Here is a 13,823-nt window from a genome sequence, read left to right as displayed (position 1 = left end):
GGGTCCTTATACTGCTCTGCCTTCTCTTTTACCACTCTGCCCTTCTTCATTCTCCATTTCAGCCACACTGCTCCTCCCAGGCATTTTGCAGGCATGATATGCATGCTTCCTCTTCAGGCCCTTGAGCACTTACCCCACATATATGCATGCATTGCTCTTTCATTTCATTGAGGTTGTGCTGAAATGTTAATGTTGTGAGGATTTCCGTACATACCCCACATGAGAAACAATCACACCACACCATTCACAACCCTATTCCCCCTCAAGCCATGTTTTTTTTTTTTTAATAATATTGTGTTTTTGGTGAAAGTTTACGTAGCAAATTAGGTTCTCATTTAACAATTACTGCACAGGTTGTTCAGTGACATTTGTTACGTTTTTTTCACAATCTGTTAATATTCTTATTCATTTTGTTCTGAATGTTTTGTTCCCAGTAATATGGTTTTCTTGTCCCCTTACCCATTCGTCTTTGTTGTAGAGTAACTATTGACCATTTGGTTTTATGAAGATAATTTTTTAAAGGCATGCAATACTCACTGGTGATATTCTTTATTATACGAGCCAATCTTTTATTTAGCTAAAAGGTGACCTCAGTGGGTAGTTTCGGTTCAAGGTTTATGGAGTACCTCAGGGTGATAGTCTCAGGGATATTATAAGGATTTTTATAAATATTGCTAAATTATCCTCTAGCAAACCCGTTGGTTTTGTTCTAGTTTATACTCCCATCAAGAGTGCATCAGAATTCACACTCTCAAAATTATTGATATTAGTAAGTTTTTATAAAAGACTTCCTAACATACCTTAAGTGCTTTATTTAGTCCTTTATTGCTTTCCTAAATAGAATACCAGTACCTGTTTTAATTATGATCCTTATATATGAAGGTCGGAAGGTCCCTAGGTGGCGCAAGTATTTTTTTTTTTTTAATAGCACTTAGCGCACAGTGGAACCCCTCCCTGGTGTGGTGGTTAAGAGCTGTGGCTGCTAACCAAAAGGTCGGTCGTTTGAATCCACTAGGTGCTCCTTGGAAACCCTATGGGGCAGTTCTACTCTGTCCTACAGGGTCGCTGTAGGGTCACTGTGAGTTGCAATCCACTCATTGGCAGCGGGGTTTTTTTTTTTTTTTGGTAGTGCAGAATAGATAAGAATTTAAGTATTTTCAGAGAGATTGAATTTAATCCAAGGAAATAACTGTTCTGTGACTTGATTATCTTGCTTACTAGACTAAGTTGAAATTGTTGGCATAATAACATCAACAACAAAATTAAAAAAAATTTTATTAAAAAAAATTATTATTTATTGTGTTTCTGATTTGGACAGGATAGCAAATCATACAGAAGAAAATAAAAAGAGTATAATTTTACCATTTAGGAATTGCTAACATTTTAGTATTTGCTTAATTTTTTAAAATTTTCCTTCTTCTCCGGGGTATGTATATAAATACACAAACATAATGCACACGTACTTTATAAAGACATGTTTTGAAAAATTGGAGGCATATTGTTTTGTGACATACTTTTTTGGCTACTATGGCAGATAGTTTTCATTGCTTATGATATTAAGTAATCATTTTTTTGAGAGATTTACTCCTACCATTTCACTTACTGGTTATGTCTTCATTATAATGAGTTGGCTTTATATACACACACATGTACATAACCCTACTTAAAATTTTGGAAGACAGTGAAATAACTGATTAGCAATATCATTTCATTAATTTTGGCTGTGGTAGTTACCCATTTCTTCATTATTTTAACCAGAAAGTTTCAAAGGCATTGCCATGCCTTAGAATGAATACATGTTAGAAGAATATGTAGAACTGGATCCATGATATGTTTATTGTTTTTGTCTTTATTTTCATCAGTGAACATTTATTGAGTGCACAGCACTTTGCTGGGTATGGGGGTACCAGTGTAAGCCATTATTCTGTCTTTGAACTTATTTAGTTAGTTCCCCTATTTAGTTAAGGGGAAAGGGTCTATTTAGACCTGGATTGAAAACGAATAGATAATTAACAGTTCAAGATATTGTATTCATATCAAATATGTGGAGTTAGTACCGTCTTTAGAACTTTAGAAGAGGAATTAGTTTGGGCTGGGGCAATTAGAGAAGGTGTTATGAATTACATAGGACTTGGACCATGAAGAAAGGAGAGGACTCGGAGTCAGATACATCTTAGAGATACGCCATTGATAGCCACAAGACAAAATTCTTGCCTTTCCAAGAATTGCTAATTTTGGACCAAGGTTTAAGGGATAGGGGTAGGGAAGAATGAGAAACATGTATTGAGCATCTACTATGTGTTAGACACTGTAAGTGAAATTGAGGTGACCAAAATAAAGAGTATAGTTTTTGCTTTCAGGGACCTCATAATTTACAGGGGGAGAGTAATTTGTGAGCCAGTAGTGGTAAACTCCATCTCTCTTTTTTAGTTATTCTCTCAAAACACAAGTGTTTATACTATGTAATTGTGGATATAAATTTTGCTGGTTGTGTTTGCGTTGAGTGTTGTAGGGAATAGGTGAAGAACTGTATACTCTGAATAAGAGACATCTGTACTAATGCCTTTATTATCATAAACAAATCTTTCCTTGGACTCCTGTATAGTTCTTATTACACATGATATCTGCCAATAAGTCCTGGTAGGTCTCAGTTATTAGACTAGTAGTTTATGTCATTAATGATTAACTAGCGTTTAAAAATATACAAACTTAAAGCAATGTAATTGATACTTGTTTGAGAATGTTGGTGTTTTCTTGTTACATGTTAGCTTGCTTCAGAAGGAAAAGTGTACAGATTTAAAAATAGTATATAGTTTTTTAGATTCTTAGAATTGATAGAGAATTAGTTGTTAAAGATTAAAATGTACATAGAAAAGATATGAAATAAAGAATTAAATATTTTCTTTTGCTTCTCCCAAAGATATGGCTATAAAATGTTGGACGAGGTTTCCCCCAAGAATGTTAGCTGCCAGAATTCAACTTTGCACAATATGATTTAAAAGAGAAACATATAAGCAAAGTTTGCATACATGTGATTTCTCTTTGTTATGTTGGTTGTGACAGTGACCTCAGGTTTCTAGTCTTTCAAAGTTCATCACATGTTGCTAACCATTTTTTAAAATGTGATGTTAAGTGTAGCTCATTTACGTTTAGTTTAATTATAAGAAAAATAATTTGAGACATTTAAATCTGTATAAGTCCCTTTGAAAACTTGTCTCTGCAATATCATTTACCCCACCAAACATTTAACAGTGTATGCATTTTAAAATTGTAAACATACATCTAGCAGGCTTGTCTGTAGCATTTATTTTTTAAATGTTAAATATGCAGTGTCTTTGATTAAAACATCTGTATTTGATTTTTAAATGTAAGGTTTGAAAATGTTGGTTCATATGTTTTCTTGTAAGGTCACTTCAACTTAATTAGATTCAGCAGGTATTTATTATATATCTGGGCACATGAAAATACAAAAGGAATACAATATGGATTGTAAACTAGTTTGAGAAATTTGACAGATGAACCCGAAAGAAACAAAATGAAAGTATTAAATTCAATAAACAATTATAAACACCCTCTTAAATTTCTTCCCTAAGCCTTCCCTATGCAAAACATGGCGTCAACCATCCATCCGTTTGCTCAGGTCAGAAATTTAGGAGTTTTAATTCTTTTCTTCTTCTTATGCTTTTCATTCATATCCATCAGAAAATCTTTTTATTCTTCTTAAAAAATGTGTTCTGGATTTTACAGTGCCTCACCACCTCCATGGTTATAATCATAGTCTAATTCCTGTCATCTCTGACATGAGCTGTCTTAATAACCTGTCTACATCTTACCACTTTTTTCCTCCTGTAGTCAGCCTTGCACATAGCAGTCAGAACTGTTGGAAATGCAAATTAGAACATAATACTCCTCTACTTGAAACTCAGGAAAACTCTCACTTCCCACTGCAACACAAATAAAATTCAAATGCCTTACCCTGGTTTACAAGACTCTTTATGGAGCCCTTCCCTCTTTTGCATTTCCTTCTACTTTTTCTTCTTCATCACACTGGCTTTGTGTCTGTTAAATATTCCAAGTTTATTATTCCCTTGCAGCCTTAGCACTTGCTTTTCTTTTTGCTTTGAAATATTTTTCCTTAAATTTTTTTTTGGCTAGCACCTTCTCTTCATTTAGTTCTCAGTCCAGTGCCACCTCCTGCGAGAGGCCTTTCTTACTATCCCAGGTAAAGCAGCTTCCCCCTACCCCTTTATTCACTACCTCGTAATCTTACTTTATCTTTTTCATAGCACTTATTTAGCACTGATATTTTCTCATTTGTTGCCTTTCTACCCTCATTGTATATAAGCTGCTTAAGGGCAAGGACTCTGGCTTGTTCATCGACATATCACCATTTTCTACAAATGGTGCTTAGCATATATTATATGCTCAATAAATAATTATTGAATGACTATAGGCTGGGGGCAGATACTCCTGAAAATGGCAATGATGAAAGAGAATGATCCTTCTCTTCTAATTTGGTGACTATAATGTCTATTCTCTTCTTTTTTTTCCCCTCCGTTAGTGTCAAGACCCAAGTCCTATAAGTCAGCCCACTGACTTCCACACCTCTCCCATCTATGAAGGTAAATAAAGGAGCAAGTGAAGCTGACCTCAGCTGAGTTCCTGAACTAGTAGATTTTTTCACTGAAATTTTTCTTTGAACTACCACAATTAGGGATGAGATTCCTTTCTCTCTTTTTACTTTGATTCTTTTAATCATATTCAGAAATGTAAGTTTCTGGTACCTATGAATTGGAAGCAACTCGAAGGCACCTAACAATAACAACAATATAACATTAGGCAATGTTGAGCTCTTATCTCTGCTTTGCAGAAGATGTGATTCTTTGTCATCTAAGAAGAATTTGTTGTTGTTCTTAGGTGCTATTGATTTGGTTCCAACTCACAGCAACGCTGTGTACAACAGAAGGAGATAGTGCCTGATCCTGCATCATACTCACAATCATTGCTATGTTTGAGCCCATTGTTACAGCCACTTTGTCGATCCATCTCACTGGCGGTCTTCCTCTTTTTTACTGACCCTCTACTTTACCAAGCTTGATGCCCTTCTCCAGAGACTGGTCCCTTCTGATAGCATGTCCAACGTACATGAGACGAAGACTTGCCATCCTCGTTTCTAAGGAGCATTCTGGCTATACTTCTTCCAGGAGAGATTAGTTCTTCTTCTGGCACTCCATGGCATATTCAGTATTCTTCACCAACACCATAATTCAAAGGCATCAACTCTTCTTAGGTTTTCTTTATTCATTGTCCAGCTTTCTCATGAATATAAGGTGATTGAAAATATCATGGCTTGGGTCAGGCGCACCTTAGGCCTTAAAGTGACATCTTTGCTTTTTACCACTTAAAGGAAGTCTTTTGCAGCAGATTTGCCCAATGCAATATGTTGTTTGATTTCCTGACTGCCGTTTCCGTAGGTGTTGATTGTGGATTCAAGTAAAATGAAATCCTCGACAGCTTCAATCTTTTCTCTGTCATTGATGTTGCTTATTGGTCCATTTGAGAGGAGTTTTGTTCTTTACGTTGAGGTGTAATCCACACTGAAGGCTGTAGTCTTGGATATTTATCAGTAAGTGTCTTAAGTCCTGTTGGCGTTCAGTAAGCAAGGTTGTGGCACTTGTAGATCGCAGGTTGTTAATGGATCTTCCTCCAATCCTCATGCTGCATTTTTCTTCATATAGTCTTCTCAGATTATTTGCTCAGCGTATGGGTTGAATAGGTATGGTAAAATGATACAACCCTGATGCACACCTTTCCTGACTAAACCACCTCCATTAATAGTTGTGTGTATGTGTGTGGTGCGGGGGGGGTCCTCATTTCTGCTGGGTGGGAGCAGGAGTTCTGGTTCCCTAGGTGGTCTCTACTGACACCCCTGTGTGGGGGCTTATAGCCAGCAGGTGGGGATGAAGGCCTTAGCTCTCTACTTGGACTCCTCTGACACCACACCATTGGAGGTATTGGGGTACCTTATTGCAGCCTTAGGAGGGTGGAAGTCTAGGTTCCCTACTTGGCTTTTGCTGGTAAGGCTAGGGGTGGGGCCACAGTTTTTTTCTTGTGATGTTTGGCTGGAGTAGAGTGGTTATTGTCTAAAAGCTTTCTGTCTTGATTGGCTACCTCTCTCTTGGTCCTTTCCCAAGACAGAACAGGCTTTTGTCTGTGTTTCTTGGTGTTTCTGGGTTGCTGGCTTCTTTAGCTCTAAGACTGGGCTATATGAGGCAAAAAGAAAACCTAGGGAACATGCCATCCTGTCATTCCTTGGATCCTGAGGTTCCTGGATAGTTTTGCACCTTCTTTCCACATTTTGAGTCTTTTTATGTTAGTTTTATATGTAATGTCCACACTTTTTAGTTGTAATTAGTGAAAGGAATAGGGAAAAGTATATCTGCTCTCCCTGGAAGTCATTATCTACATATAATTTTTGTAAGTACATGAGGAGCTCACTGTCAGAAGTAATCAAGCACACAAGGAAACAAGCCATTAAGAGCAAGAATTGGTAGAAACAATAGAGAACAGAAACAGACCTGTAGAGACTTAATGTATTGGAATTATCTGATTCCTGCCCCCAACCTCAACAGCAAAAGCCAGGTAGGGAGCCTAGACTTCCACCTTCATGAGGCTATAATAAGGCACCCCAATACCTCCAATGGGACGATGTCAGAGGAGGCCAAGCAGAGAGCTGAGACTTTCATCCCCATCTGAAAATTTTATAGAATGAGTATATTTTACTAAATGATTTCTGATTCAGGCCGAATTGGAATAACAGGGAACAGATTTACCCTCCTTCTTGAAACAACCAAAAAACAGACAAAATAAATGAAATAACAGTTTTCATGACATTGCACATTAAGGAATGAAGAGCAGTGATCCTTGAGAGATGGGAGAACAAATGAGGTGAACCCTGTAATTATCTGGGCTTACTGCCTGGAGGTGAGTGCCTTCCAGCTGAAGTATACTGGCAGAGTGGGGTGCTTCCAGGCACTTATCAGTAGATCTGAAGAGCTCTGAAACACTTTTCTGAGCAGGGCAGATGCCGGGCATGCCCGAGGGGCCAAGAGACCAAGGAACCAGGAAGCAAAAGCTGAAGAGACAAGGAACACAGGGAGCAGAGCTGCCTCAGTCCCAAAGGATGGGGCACAACCTCTGGGGTCTCAAAGGTTGGAGCCATGGCCTCTGGGGTTTCAAAGAGCGGGGCTACAGCCTTGTAAGTTTCAAGAGTCAGATCTTCACCAACTCAGTTCTGGAGTGTGGGGCTCCTTTTCTCAAGTGCCAGTGGGATGGGGCCAGATCCGCTGTCCAAGCTGAGGAGGCAGGGCTGCTATGCCCAAGGGGCAGAAGAACGGGCCTGCCAGGGGCCGAGGGGTTGGAGTTGCCACTCTGACGGACTAGGAGAATGGGACTGCCCAAATGTGAGGGAGGAAGGTTGCTGTCCCAGTGGGCCTGGAAGGTGGAGCTGAAGCCCAGGGCTGAGGGTGGCCAAAAGGTATAATGTTATAGATTGAATTGTGTCCCCCCAAAATATGTGTCAGCTTGGCTATGCCATGATTCCCGGTATTGTGTGGTTGTCATCCACCATTTTGTGATCTGATGTGATTATCTTGTGTGTTGTAAATCTTAACCTCTATGATGTTAATCAGGCGGAATTAGAGGCAGTTAATGGTAATGAGACAGGACTCAATCTACAGGATTCGGTTGTATCTTGAGTCAGTCTCTTTTGAGATATAAAAGAGAGAAGTGAGCAGAGAAGAGAAGGATCTCAGTACCACCAAGCAAGAGGAGCCAGGAGTGGGGCACATCCTTTGGACCCTGGATCTCTGCACTGAGAAGCTCCTAGACCCGGAGAAGATTGATGACAAGGATCTTCCCCTACATCCAACAGAGAGACAAAGTCTTCCTCTGGAGCTGGCACCCTGAATTCAGACTTCAGGCCTCCTAAACTGTGAGAGAATAAATTTCTTTTTGTCAAAACCGTCCGCTTGTGATATTTCTGTTCTAGCAGCACTAGATAACTAAGACACTAGATTAGTGATTTCCAGTGAGGGGCACTTTGGTACCTCAAAGAACATTTGTCAATGTGTGGAGATATTTTTGATTCTCATGACTAGGTGAGTGTTACTGGCATCTATCGGATAAAGGCCAAAGATGCTGCTAAACATCCTACAATACAATGAACAGTCTCCCATATCATTTAGTCTAAAATGTTAATGGTGCTGAGGTTAAGAACCCTGAACTATGTATAGAGGAAACCTTATTCAAAGTGATAATGGCTATTTACATAAAATCTATGTTGTTGTTGTTAGGTGCCATTGAGTCGATTCTGACTCATAGTGACCCCGTGTACAACAGAATGAAACACTGACTGGTCCTGAACCATCCTTACAATCGTTGTTAATGCTTGAGCTCGTTGTCGCAGCCACTGTGTCAATCCACCTCGTTGAGAGTCTTCCTCTTTTCCGCTGACCCTGTACTCTGCCAAGCATGATGTCCTTTTCCAGGGACTGATCCCTCCTGACAACACATCCAAAGTATTTAAGACACAGTCTCACCATCTTTGCCTCTAAGGAGCATTCTGGTTGTACTTCTTCTAAGACAGATTTGTTTGTTCTTTTGGCAGCCCACGGTATATTCAATATTCTTCCCCAGTACCACAGTTCAAAGGTGTCAATTCTTCTTCAGTCTTCCTTATTCATTGTCCAGCTTTCACATGCATATGATGCGATTGAAAATACCATGGCTTGGGTCAGGCGCACCTTTGTCTTCAAGGTAACATCTTTGCTCTTCAACACTTTGAAGAGGTCCTTTGCAGCAGATTACCCAATGCGATGCATTTTTTGATTTCTTGACTGCTGCTTCCATGGCTGTCAATTGTGGATCCAAGTAAAATGAAATCCTTGACAACTTCATTCTTTTCTCTGTTTATCATGATGTTGCTGATTGGTCCAGTTGTGAGGATTTTTGTTTTCTTTATGTTGAGGTGCAAATCATACTGAATGCTGTGGTCTTTGATCTTCATTAGTAAGTGCTTCAAGTCTTCTTCACTTTCAGCAAGCAAGGTTGTGTCATCTGCATAATGCAGGTTGTTAATGAGTCTTCCTCCAGTCCTGATGCCCCATTCTTCTTAATATAGTCCAGCTGCTTGTATTATTTGCTCAGCATACAGACTGAATAGGTATGGTGAAAGAATACAATCCTGATGCACACCTTTCCTGACTTTAAACCTATCACCAAGGCCATATTTTCCAACTACTGATCCTTCTTCATTTCCAACTTTTACATTCCAATCACCAGTAATTATCAATGCATCTTGGATTGCATGTTTGATCAATTTCAGGCTGCAGCGACTTAATAAAAATCTTCTGTTTCTTCATCTTTGGCCCTAGTGGTTGGTGTGTAAATTTGAATAATAGTCGTATTAACTGGTCTTCCTTGTAGGCATATGGATGTTATCCTATCACTGACAGCGTTGTACTTCAGGATAGATCTTGAAATGTTCTTTTTGATGATGAATGCAACACCATTCCTCTTCAAGTTGTCATTCCTAGCAGAGTAGACTATATGATTTTCCGATTCAAGTGGCCAATACCAGTCCATTTCAGCTCACTAATGCCTAGGATATCGATGTTTATGTGTTCCATTTCATTTTTGATGATTTCCAGTTTTCCTGGATTCATAGTTTGTACATTCCAGGTTCTGATTATTAATGGATGTTTGCAGCTGTTTCTTCTCATTTTGAGTTGCGCCACATCAGCAAATGAAGGCCCTGAAAGCTTTACTCCATCCACATCGTTAAGGTTGACTCTACTTTGAGGAGGCAGCTGTTCCCCAGTCATCTTTTGAGTGCCTTCCAACCTGGGGTCTCATCTTCCAGCACTTTATCAGACAGTGATCTGCTGCTATTCATAAGGTTTTCACTGGCTAATGCTTTTCAGAAGTAGACTGCTGGGTCCTTCTCCCTAGTGTGTCTTAGTCTGGAAGCTCAGCTGAAACCTGTCCTCCATAGGTGACCCTGCTGGTATCTGAATACTGGTGGCATAGCTTCCAGCATCACAGCAACACGCAAGCCCCCAACAGTACGACAAACTGACAGACACGTGGGGGTAAAATCTATAGGTAGCATCATATTTAATGATGAAAGGCAGAATGCTTCCCCACTAAGATGGCACCTTTTATTTAACATTATAGTGGATATTTTGGCCAGAGGAATGAGGCAAGAAAAATAAATAAAAGGCGTCTTTATTCACAGATAATGTGATTGTCCATTTAGAAAATCCTGTGGTATTTACAAATAATCTACAAAACTAATAAGTGAGTTTAGCAAGGTTGCTGTGTAGAAGAGTAAATTAGAAAAAAAAATTGTACCTGTATACACTAACAACCAATATTTGGAAATTGAAATTATATATATAATAGCATCAACATTAGAAAATATTAAATACTTAGTGTCTTAGGCTGGGTTCTCTAGAGAAGCAAAACCAGTAAAACGTATAAATATATATATACATTTTTATATATATATATATATATATATATATATATATATATATATATATATAAAGAGATTTACATATATATATAGAAAGAGATTTATAGCGAGGAAGTGGTTCACGTGGTTTTAGTGGCTGGAACGTCCCAAGTCTGTGGGTCAGTCTGAGGCTTCTCCTGATTCATGTAGCCACAGAGGCTGGCAAACCCGAGATCGGCAGGTCAGACAGCAGGAGTTTTGCTGACAGGATGTGAAGACTGACGAATTCCAAGATTAGCAGGCAAGATGGCAAGTAAGCTGCTAGCTCAAGTTCCAAGAACCGGTGGTCAGACTAACAGGTGCAAACTACAGAATTCAGAGCAAGCAAAACCTAGTGAGCCTTGTCAGAAAGTCTGCCTATATTGCATGCTGGCCACACCCCCAAGGAAAATCCCTTTCAACTGATTGGCTACTCACAACAGATCCCATTGTGGAGGTGATCACATTATATCAGATCTCATCATGGAAGTAATCACATCATCATTTGGCTGCCAAACTGCATCATAACTGCTGAATCACTGAGAATCATGGCCCAGCCAAGTTGATACACAACCTTAATGATGACACTTAGCGATAAATCTAACAGAAAATGTGCAAAATCTGTATGCAGAGAAGTATAAAACATTGTTGAGAGAAATTAAAGATGATATAAATAAATGAGTTCATGACTCACAGGATTTATTATTTTAAGATGACGGTTAGTCTCAAATTTATCTGTAGATTCAGCCATTCCAATTGCTAAATCAGGAGTCTTTTTTTTTTAAAATAATTTACAAGTAATTGTAAAACTTATATGAAAAATTCAGAGGATCTAGAACACCCAAAATAATTAAAAAAAAAACTGGAGGGCTTACATTACCTGATTTTATGGAAAAAAAAACAACAAAAAAAACCATTGCCATCAAGTCGATTTCGTCTCATAGTCACCCTATAGGACAGAGTAGAACTGCCCCCTATGGTTTCCAAGGAGCACCTGGTGAATTTGAACTGACGACCTTTTGGTTAGCAGCTATAGCTCTTAACCACAGCGCCACTAGGGTTTCCTGATTTTATAAAGCTACAATAATTAAGATGGTATAATGACATAAAGGTTTACAAAAAGGTCAGTGGAACAGAATAGAGAATCCAGAAATAAACCCACACGTACACGCTCAATTGATTTTCAACAGCAGTGGAAATGCATTGCGTTGGTAAATACTGTTTTTAAGATATACTGCTGGAACAATTGAGGTGTCATCTGCAAAAAAAGTTGATTTTGATCTTGTACCTTATAAAAATTAGATCAGAATGGATTATAGACCTACATTGTAAAAGTACAATTAGGAATCTTCTAGAAGAAAACATAGAAAAAAAAGTTTGTGAATTTGGGTTAAATAATGATTTTTTAAAAATATGACACCAAAAGCATGCTTGGTAAAAGAAAAAAAAAAGTGGATAAATTGGAATTCATCGCACTTCAGAAAACCACAAATTGGGAAGAAATATATGCAAATCACGTATTTGATAAAGACATATATATATGATATTCTGGATATATATATATATCCAGAATATATAAAAGCTGTAAATATATAGTTCAATATTGAGAAAACAAACATCATGGTAAAGAAAATTGCAAAATATTTGAGCAGAGCCTTCATGTTTCCATGTGGTTGGTATATAAGCACATGAAAAGATGCTCAACATCATTAGTCATTATGTAAGTGTGAATTAAAACTACTAGGAGATACTCATATATTAGGAGTGGCTAATATTAAAAGTCTGATGGTACTACGTGTTAATGAAGATATAAAGGGTCTGGAACTCATATCACTGCTGGTAGGAATAAAAACTTGTTCAACCACTTTGGAAAACAATTTGACAATTTATTGAAAAGTTAAGCATATTTCCTATGTGCCAACCACTCTTAAGCATTTACAGAAATAAATTCTTATTTCTATACAGAGACTTGTATATGAATGTTTATAACACTTTTATTTGCCCCAAACTGGAAACAGCCAAAAGTCTTTTAACAGGTGAATAGATAAACACATTGTGCTGTATCCAAACAATGGAATAAAAACAAAACAGACAAACAAACAAACAAACAAAAACCCCAAACCACTGCCATCGAGTTGATTCTGACTCATAGCGACCCTATAGGTTTTCAAGGCTGTAACTCTCTACAGAAGCAAACTGTCACATCTTTCTCCTGTGGAGCCCTTTGGTGGTTTCCAACTGCCGACCTTTTGGTTAGCAGTTGAATGCTTTAACCACTACCGCACCAGGACTCCTGGACAATAAAAAGGAAAGAACTTTTGACATTCAGCAAACATAGGTGAACCTCAAAATGATTTTGATGTGTGGAAGAAGTGAGATAAAAAAGATCATGTAGTGTATGATTTCATTTACATGAAATTCTAGAAAATGCAGACTATCTTAGAGTAACAGAAAGTGATCTGTGGTTGCCTGGTACTTTGGTGGGGTTTGGAGGGGATGGAGTTTGGGCATGAGAGAGGGATGACAAGGGGGTACAAGGAAACTTTGGAGGTAAAGGATGTGTTTATTATCTTGATTGTGGTGATGGTTTTATGGTGTGCACGTATATCGGAACTTACAAAATGTGCTTTTAAAATTTGTGCTGTTTATTATATGCCAGTTTTACTGCAGTAAAGCTTTTATAAAATTCATATTTGCAGCATCATGGAGTTTTTCATGCTCCAGCAATAAGTTAAAATACAATCAGCTTTTGCTAACACAATTTTGGAATGATTTAAAAATGCCAACTCATTTCTTTTGCCATTGTTACTGTACTGTATGTCAGTATATTGATGAATTTTAAATTCTCTTAGTGTTAATGAGATAGGGAAGCAAACTATGAATAAATTTTATTGGCATGCAAACAAATTATCTTTCCCTTTCTGGGATAAATAATAGAAGGGCATCTTTTAGGTCCTTCTTCCTCTGTTGGATGGTCTTTTTTGGATATTCAGTCTGCTTTTTGAGTAGAAAATGACCATCCAAGCTCCCTGTTTCATATATTAAATATGTAACCTCATAGAAAGACTGACTGACTAACTCCGAATTTGCAGCTGAGAAATTCAGATGTTCATCCCTGGAACAGCCATTTATGTATGACTTGGGGAGCAGTCACATAGCTAGCTGTGGGAGTGCAGAAGTTCCCTGTCCTCGTCAGCTAGTGCTGCCATAACAGAAATACCACAAGTGGATGGCTTTAGCAAAGGGAAATTTATTTTCTCACAGTCTA

General features: G+C 38.1%; 1 protein-coding gene across 5 annotated transcripts in view; it reads left to right on the top strand.

Moving 5' to 3' along the window:
* Window positions 1–13,823, top strand: part of TMEM135 (transmembrane protein 135) — a 273,707-nt gene that overhangs the window by 49,088 nt on the left and 210,796 nt on the right. The window lies entirely within an intron of this gene.

This window comes from Elephas maximus, chromosome 7 (assembly GCF_024166365.1).
Source record: "Elephas maximus indicus isolate mEleMax1 chromosome 7, mEleMax1 primary haplotype, whole genome shotgun sequence".
NCBI classification, from domain to species: domain Eukaryota; kingdom Metazoa; phylum Chordata; class Mammalia; order Proboscidea; family Elephantidae; genus Elephas; species Elephas maximus.
Note: the sequence above shows the minus strand (reverse complement) of the source record. Positions and strands in the feature narration are given on the sequence as shown.